This window comes from Macrobrachium nipponense, chromosome 37, assembly GCF_015104395.2.
Source record: "Macrobrachium nipponense isolate FS-2020 chromosome 37, ASM1510439v2, whole genome shotgun sequence".
NCBI classification, from domain to species: domain Eukaryota; kingdom Metazoa; phylum Arthropoda; class Malacostraca; order Decapoda; family Palaemonidae; genus Macrobrachium; species Macrobrachium nipponense.
Genome location: NC_061097.1, coordinates 61,644,434 through 61,654,433, shown reverse-complemented (window position 1 = coordinate 61,654,433; position 10,000 = coordinate 61,644,434). Strand labels below are relative to the sequence as shown.

Genomic DNA, 10,000 nt, shown 5'->3' with positions numbered 1-10,000 from the left:
AGAGAGAGAGAGAGAGAGAGAGAGAGAGAGAGAATAAGAATTTGATAAATACGTTTCCCCCTCAGGGGAAATCTGCAATGAAAATCCACAGATCAAAATGATTAAATTCGACGGTGGTCAAATTGGTATATAGTAAATCTCTCGTTTTGTTCGGCTAGATTTCATCCTTTATTCTGTCCTTATCTTTCTCTGTCTTTATGTATACAGGGGCACTGGCCATACAATCAGTGAAAACCTTAAAGATACATTAGCACACATAGAATTAAATTTTAAAGGCCACTATTATTTTCGTCCACTTCTACAACGAAAGGCCAAATCTTTACATGGATTTTTCTATTACTTATGCATTACAATTCATGGGAGAAACTTCCTCGACGTGAGATTGGTATCAGTATCCATGCTTACAATTTGTAACACATTTTCTAACTCATTTGGTTTCTTTTAACTGCTTCTATAACATTTATTTGTAACGAATTTCGTTGCCCATAGTTAATAGGAGCTTTACTAAAGAGTTCAGCCTACAGTAACGTTTATTAGACTTACATCCACAGAAACAACAAACAAAAAGGCACCTGGAGTAGCAACTGAGAATCATATGACTCATTACTGATGCTACGTGTTTCCTTTTTCTTACCTCTATATGTTAAGAGTCAGTTTATTTTTTTCATTGTTAGGGTAACGACCCATTATCGTCATCAACATCCTAGTATACATAGATTTTGATTACCATCACCAACTTATTCCGTATGGTAACGATGAATCTATATATAATTATAATATATATATATAATATATATAATATATATATATATATATATATATTAGAATAGATATAATAGATAGTATATAATATATATATATATATATATATATATATATGTATCTATATTTTATAATATAGTATTATACATACATATAGTATATACACATACAGATAATATAATATAATATATATATATATATATATATATATATATATATATATATATATATATATATATATATATATTATATATATATATATATATATATATATATATATATCAATCATCGTCATGTATCGTATGACTGTAACATTATGGAATATTTTTCTCATCAACGAAGATCAAAAAAGAGAAACTTTGTGGGCAGGTGAAGTGTGCACGTTTAGTTCGAATTGGAAGTTTATCTAAGTAACCTAACATTTTTGCTGAAAAATAATACTCATACGAGAGGCAACCCAATGTATTATAGGATCCTGAATTCGCTTGAAACAAGAGAGAGAGAGAGAGAGAGAGAGAGAGAGAGAGAGAGAGAGAGAGAGAGAGAGAGATGGGTGAGGTATGAAGGCTTCGCCTAAGTATCGTTAACAAAGCAGCCAACAAAAGCGATTTGTTGGAATTACAGAATGATAACAGAGCGAGAGAAGAATTTTACAAAAAACATTAACCGGAAATGATTTCTTTTGAGTACTTAAAAAATTGTAGAATACGAAATGAAAATTAGAAAGAGAGGTACAATTACAGTAAAAAAAAAAAAAAAAAAAAACGAATCAAGAGAATAAAGTTTAAGATGTAACTTTTAATAAAGAATAAATCTCAAAAGTTTGCCAAAGTGTTGGACAAATCAATTCCATGTTTGTGTTATATGTCAAAACCAAAAAGCTAAAGCCCATTTATCTATTTCACTGTAGTCTGAAAGTGGAGGTGAGAGCTACTTGACTTATCTTCCTCTTATAAAAACATTCTTGCTACAGAAATATGAAGGGACACCAGTCTAGTTTTATAGGATACTATTGACTATATCATCATCATCATCATCATCATCATCATCAGCCGTTGCTAGTCCACTGCAGGACAAAGGCCTCAGACTTGTCCATCCACTCCCGTGTGGTTAAGGTCTTTCTATGCCATTCTATACCAGCAATTTTTTTTAGCTCGTCAATCCATCATCTTCTCTTCCTTCCCCTGCTTCGTTTCCAATCTCTAGGGACCCATTCCGTTATTCGTTTTGTCCATCTATTATCTGACATTCTCATTATATGTCCTGCCCACGCCAATTTCTTTTTCAAACTTGTTGTTAGAATATCCTCTACTTTAATTTGCTCTCGTATCCATGTTGCTCTTTTTCTGCCTCTTAGTGTTATTCCCATAATTACTGTTTCCATAGCTCTTTGAGTTGCAACTAGCCTATGTTATAAGGCTTTATTTAGGCTCCAAGTTTCTGATGCATTTATTAACACTGGTGGGACCATCTGATGAAATACTTTTCTTTTTAGAGAAAATGGCATTTTACTTTTCATAATCTCATTTTCTTTACCAAAAGCTCTCCATCCCATGTTTATCCATCTTTTAATTTCGGTCTCTTGTCTGGGGAAACACTTACTGTCTGTCCTAAATATGTATTTTCATTAAAAACCTCTAGAAGATCGTCCGTAACCCTTATTTGTTGTCTCTCTGCATTTTCATTGAACATTATCTTAGTTTTACTCATATTCCTTTTCAGTGCTACATTTCTGCTTTCTCTATTCAAATCTTCTATCATCTTTTGTAACTCCTCCCTTGATTCACTGAGCAGAACTATGTAATAAACAAACCTTAAGTTGTTAAGGTATTCCCCATTAACGTTAATTCCTACATTTTCCAATCTAAATTCATAAAAAAAAACTTGTTCTAGGCCTGTTGTGAATAATTTAGGAGATATGGGGTCTCATTGTCTTTATGTAGTTTTTGGATTGCTGTACTACCCGTATAGATAATCTTCAAGTGTTCTAACATAAGATTCATCTTTTCCCTGCTTTTGAAGAGCTTTTATTACTACTGAAGTTTTGGCAGAATCAAAAGCTTTCTCATGGTCTAAAAATGCCATACATAGCGGTTTGTCATAATCTGTTGATTTCTCCAGTAGCTGGTTAATTACATTGATATGGTCAGTTGTTGAATACCCGCTTCTGAAACCTACCTGCTCTCTTGGTTGATCAAAGTCTAGCTGTCTCTCTATTCATACTATTTATTTCTGCACGTACGGTGGTGCTGAATTTGGTTTGATTATGGATAATACAGTAATTATATTCATCAAATAAGTTAATTCATGCGATATGGTGGGAGGGTGCCATCAATTAAAAAAGATTGAGAACCACTGCAGTCTATTCGGTCTAATACGATCTTTATCAATATCTTATTTATTACTGAGAGGAAAATTATTGGGCGGTCATTTTCAGGTATTTTATGTCTCCCTTCTGATAAAGTTTTTCCAAGTTGTAAGTATAGAGCATTCTTGCAAGCATTTTGTGTAAATTTCAGCGAGTTTTACTATTATGAAATCTCCTCCATCTAATTTTTAATCAAACGTAAGGCCATCTTCTCTTGCTGGTTTGTTTCTTGTCATGCTTTTTAATTCTTTCTTTACTTTTTCTACTGTTACTTTTGGTAACGGCTCAGGCGTTTCATTATTTCTATTGACAAAGTTATTTCCTATATCACTATTATATAGCTTTTTAGAAATCCTCAGCGATTTTTATCACTCCATACCTTTAGTTGATAATGTTTTCATTCTTTAATTAAAGCAAATATCTGTCGGCGCCCTGTTCCAAGTCTTCTTTTCATCATCTTGAAGCCTCTTCCCTTCTTTAGTGTTTTCTCAATTTTGATCTGATTGTGTTTACGAATGTCTTGGGTTTTTAACTTGTTTATTGTTTTGGATAGTTCTGCTAGCTTTGTTTCATCTCTCTTGGATTTTACTCTCATTTCCAACTGTTTTTCAATTAAAGTTTTCGCGTTTTCTGATAATTTTCCTAATATTGTTTAGGAACGTTTCCACCTATCTCTTGTGCTAATTCCAATACAAATTTTGTTAAGTTACCATTCATTTCTTCTTTACTTGCTTCCATTTCATCAAGTAGCTGTGAGTATCTATTTTGTATTGCTAAACTAAACTCATCAGATTTTTCTCTTATTATAGGAGCGTTTATTTCCTTTCTTAAAATTTGTTTTCTTTTTCTTTCCTTAGATCTAGATAAATTTTACTTCTCACCATTCTATGGTCGCTTGACACTAACTTGTTTAACACTGTTTCATCTTTAACTAAATTAAGTTTTTCACTGAGAATAAAAACTTTTTTGTGTTTAGTACCTCCGTTTGGGCTTCTCCATGTCCATTTTCTATGTTCCGTTTTAAATAAAAAAAAAAAAAATCATGATTTTTAGATTGTTGCTTTTAGCAAATTCTACAAGCATGTCTCCTCTGTTATCTTTTGTGTCTTCTCCAAATTTAGCTACAGCTGATTCTCCTCTCCTCTTTTGACCTAATTTAGCATTGAAATCACCCGTAACATATGCAAATAAATGTATATATATATATATATATATATATATATATATATATATATATATATATGTATATGTATATATATATATATATATATATATATATATATATATATATATATATATATATATATATATTATATATATATATATATATATATATATATATATATATATATATATATATATATATATATATATATATATATATATATATATATATATATATATATATATATATATATATATAATATATATATATATATATATATATATATATATATATATATATATATATATATATATATATATATATATATATATATCCGTTTGCGGAGTTATTACGTATTTAAGAACACCTCTTGGTATTTAATATTTTTGTCCTTAAATGGACAATAGACTATTTTTTAACAGTTGGTGATGGTCAATATGAGTGTTATTCACGTACACGTATACTATAATTCACTTTATCTACATATGTTTTTACGGAATTTTAACTATTTTCCAGGTTATTACGAAGATGCATATGTAATTTTTATTTCCGAATCCAAGATATGTATTGGTTGCATTCATATGAAAACTTGTCATTAATTCGGTTCAATATAACGCTTAGTTCTTATTGTTCAGACACTTGAGTTATTAAACCTTATTTGTGAGAATATTTTGATTTCTTCAGGTTATCTGGTAAGAAAGTGAGTAGAGGTTTTGGTTTATAATATTCATTTACCATAACTTTCCTAATTTTGATGTGGTCGCTGTTTCATTTATAGATGCTTTTGATATAATATGACACCAACATGCGGAGACCACATGTATGGAAGCTGAGCATCTGCAACAGATATATTAATTTTGGCGAAGTTATATGATTCTTTGTCAGTAAAATGTAAATGAAACGCTTATAACTAAGAGACCGAATAACATTATAAGCTTTGCATTATAAAGTCGTATGAATTGTGTAGGACTTCTGGACATAAGGTGATTTTCTGTAAAGGTTGTGAAAGCTAATCAGTCTTGGGTCAGAGGCATCTTATGTCTGACCACGTCCACACTTAGTCATATGGTTACTAAATACTAAAGGAATCACAGGACGCTGTCATTTCTTAAGTGACTTACGCACATCACCTTTGTGTTATTCCAAGAACAAAAGAGAACTCATGATTAAAATATGTTGCCACTTGCCATAATTATATATTTTGAGAAATACCGAGATCCTAATTTTTATTAATAATATCTCAATGACCTCTGTATCATCTTTAGTGCGAACGATATTGTTAATTCTTTTTTGTGACATTAATGAAAAACCACAGTCGGTTGGTTACCAGTGTGCATGGAGGTGGTGCGAAATAGCGTAAGTTAGAGGCTTACAGACGGATTCATGGGGAGACGTTGTATGCACTTTTTGATAAATTCATTTCATCTAACCTGTAATACACACACTTACATACACATACATATACATGCACACACGAGCACACACAGATATATATATATATATATATATATATATATATATATATATATATATATATATATATATATATATATATATATATATATATATATATATATATATATATATATATATATATATATATATATATATATATATATATATATATATATATATATATAAACAGTTATAAAAGTAAAAATTCATAAAAATCTTAAATAGTCTAGGTAGGAAAAGAAAAACATGAAATAATATAAATGAATAATAAATAGAAAATGCTTAAATCATTACCTATCTCTATTGGAGTACAAAACTCGTGACGTTCTCCCGTTAGGAAAGTAGTATGTCAACTATGCTATAAACAAAACTGTGGAAGAGGTTTGATAATTTAATGGGGGCACAAACTGCTTAATTGTTAACGATTCCAGAACAGAGAAAGAATAATTATTCGGTGCTTGGGCAACTATGAGGAATTCTTTATATAAAAATGAGGTTTTACATTTATTGTAATATTCTCGCATGCTAAGAATTTTTTTGTTTTCAAAGTACATCCAGGTCGGTCACTGACTCCCAGATGAGAATCGATTGCAAATTTCAGCAATCTTTTGGTGGCCCAAAAGCACTATTTCCCAATTTTACATTTCATTCAAGGGAAGAGGGAGATCCTCTTTCGTAGAAATGTTATTTGGAGGCGTTACTGAATATAGACGTTGTTCCTTTGAACATGTTGACCTCCATCAAACATTCAAGCCTGGCCGGCAGTTACATGCACAGGATCCATTTCACATGGCACGAGGTTTCACCCACAGATTATTCGCCGACATTGTTTCTTCTATTATTTATTTATAATAATACGAAAGGTTTCACGTTGGTCGAAGAACGACCAAGAAACGCAGACGCTATCCATCAAAATCGAAGTCTAAATAAAGGCAGTGTAGGATTTCGTAAAAGTCGGAGACGTCATATAACACTTATACGCGACTCTTTCTGCGTTCTATTAAAAAAAAAAAAAAAAGGAAACCAGTAGAGGAAGGTAACGATAAGTTATTGTGCGGCTGCCTTTTCAGTCAGAGACACCAATTTTCTTTATCATAGTCTATGTGGATGGCGGAGAAACGTGAAAGAAGAACTAACAGATAAGAGGAATAGGAATATAAGGAGTGGAGTGTGAATCGCGGGGAACATGGAGGGAGACTGTGGGATATTACAAAAATAAAGAGAGAATCAACGGGAGGAGATGTATCCCGTATTACGAATAAATCGTATATAGATCAGTAAACTTTATGGTATATTTTTCAGATTGACGTATTCCAAAGGAATGGGCGAGATAAAGTAAGTTTTTCGTTGTTTGTCAGTTCGCTAAAATTCTTTTCATTAACAGGAAAACTGTCAAGAAAGCGGGATTTAAAACATTATTTATGCCTGAATTGAAATATTTTCAGTCTAGTGAAATTATGATAACAGATGACGACCAGGAAGGATTATTATTATTATTATTATTATTATTATTATTATTATTATTATTATTATTTTTATTATTATTATCATTATTATTATTATTATTATTATTATTATCACAAAACAAATTTAAAGGCCTTTCGAAACCTTTCTCTGTTAAATTGTAAGGTTTTAGTTCGTAGCTTTTATTCGTGTACTAGGAACAGGGAAGCTCATTTCGGATAAAAGTAGAATTCAGAGGGTTTAACACTGTGACGCTTATCTGGAAAGCGTTTATCCAGGTATTACTATGCTGCCTATCCCTTTAACCAGGCATTACTGTACTCTCCCTACCTTTTGCCCATTTATTACTGTACTGTTTGTCCCTTTTATCCAGGTACTACTGTGCTGCCTGATATCTTTAACCAGTTATTACTGTACTGTCCGTCCAGGTATTAGTTTGGTACCTGTCCCTTTTATCCAAGTATTAATAAGCTGTCTGTCATCTTTAGTAAGGTATCACTGTGATATCATTTTCATCTAATATTACTGTGATGAGCGTCCCTTTTCTCCAGGTATTACTATGCTGTGTCCCCTTTAACCAGGTATTACTGTAGCCTCCGTCCATTTTAATCAGGTATTACTGTGGTGGCTGTCCCTTTTATCCAGGTATTACTGTTATTACTGTCCCTTTTATGCAGTTTTTTCTGTGTTGCCTGTCCCTTTTATCCAGGTATTACTGTGGTGACTGTCCCCTTTATCTAGGTATTAATATATTGATGGGGTTTAAGTCTCACCTTTGAACTTGAACTTGAACTTAAACATGGTAGCGTTGGCCGTCCAGAAAGAAGATTCTTAACATACACAATAAGGCATCTCCAGATTAGCGAAGGCAACTGAATCAAACTCTGAAGTATAAAAAGATTAAATCTTATTCTAAGAACAACAAGCAAAGCTCGGTCTATTTATGTAATTTCATTAAATGAATGTTTGGAAAATACAGACGTCTTACAGTGAGAACGGATTGTTCTCCAATAACGCATGTGAAACGGAAGTAAAAAAAAAAATAAAATAAACAGAAATTGCAACAATCCCATTCGAATATTGATTTATTCAATCAACAAATCAAAATGTTACATAGTAAACAGTCTCTTCACACCGTTACTCCAGTGATCAATAATTTTCATGGGGCTTAGTCAAAGAAGAAGAGGAGGAGTTCCTGTCAAAAGGAAGACATGCTCATTTAAAACACAAGACGGGTGAAATATCAAAACAAAAAGGGACGATTACGATGTCACTCATCATCTATCCTTCAAGTGACAGATGCGTAAGCGTTACAGTGATTTCACGAATGAATCAGCGAAGTGCTGATTAACATCTATTTTGAAGAAAGTAATGTCAATGTATCTGCCATCATTTTCAACAGGCATCGAGTAGTTTAGCTAAGTCAATTCTTGCACCTGTATAAATGCTGAAATATAGCCATCTGTCCTATACAGACGTAACAAGTATGTTGTCTGTCTGATTTAACCAGGTATTACTGTCTTGTCTATCCCTTTCATCCAGGTATTACTGTGCTGTCTATCACTTTTAACGAGTTATTACTGTGCTGTCTGTCCTTTTTTTCTAGGTATTACTGTGATGGCTATCCTTTTAAATATTATTGTGGTGACTGTCCATTTTATTCAGATATTTCTGTGCTGTCTGTTCCTTTTATTCTGGTATTACAGTGGTGCCTAAAAATAATATTCAATAGTATATTTCTATGTTCTCAAGTACATGATATGAAGTATGATAAACAAGTAGACTTTACTTAGCATGTAAGTTACAAAGGAAATAGAAAGGGGATGGTGGAGGGGGAAGAGGGCGGGGATACGGCTTTGAAATCTACTTTGTTATCTAAATTGAGTCAAATGATGGCCACGTGCCAAATTTTGTCTGGATTGGTCAAGCAGTTCGGGATTTTATAGGTCACAATCAGAAACTAACATACACAGACAAATGAGACATACAGACATTCACCTATGTATGTATACATGCATAAAAACACACACACACATACACACACACACACACACACACACACATATATATAATATATATATATATATATATATATATATATATATATATATATATATATATATATATATATATATGTGTGTGTGTGTGTGTGTGTGTGTGTGTGTGTATATATACATCGATAACTTAAAAATCGATAAGTTATCGATATCCATGTATTTTCTATCTGAATAGTTTCTTTAATAATAATAACAACAGAGAATTCGATGGGACAAGTGCTCTTTCCATCACTTTGCCAGTTTCCACTCACGTATTTCTCTGACCCATTCCTATGAATGATGCTCTCTACTATGATGTAAAAATATTTCTTCTCGATTTAAGTTCAAGAAAGTCTTTACTTTATGCTTTCCGCTAATGCTCTGGGAACATATATTCGTGTCTGACGTTTTTTTAGAAATGCAATATTTCTTTTGAGCATGAGCTTTCGTAACACATTATACTGTAAGAGACAATACTGCATCAAGTCGCAAACGCTGTAAAACTTGAATAAGAAAGCAACTATAAGGCAACATCTGACATCGTAGCGTTGAGACAGTAAGGGTCGTGAACATCGATAACCGCAAGCTGCCAAACGCAATAATCGTACAGGGCAAGAAACATCTGTTATATATATTTTTTGTCGTTTGCGGGAATTTTCACTTGATAGTTTCAAGCTTCCCATTGACCTTTCCCCAGAACAGAGTTTAGTCTCAACAACTAGAACTGAATGGCAAAATGGTTACATTTGA

The 10,000-nt window shown here is 32.0% G+C and overlaps 1 protein-coding gene across 1 annotated transcript in view; it reads right to left on the bottom strand.

Moving 5' to 3' along the window:
- The window catches only part of LOC135209401 (cyclin-dependent kinase 11A-like), a 76,665-nt gene that overhangs the window by 62,119 nt on the left and 4,546 nt on the right, over nucleotides 1-10,000 (bottom strand). The gene's annotated exons all lie outside the window — the stretch shown is intronic.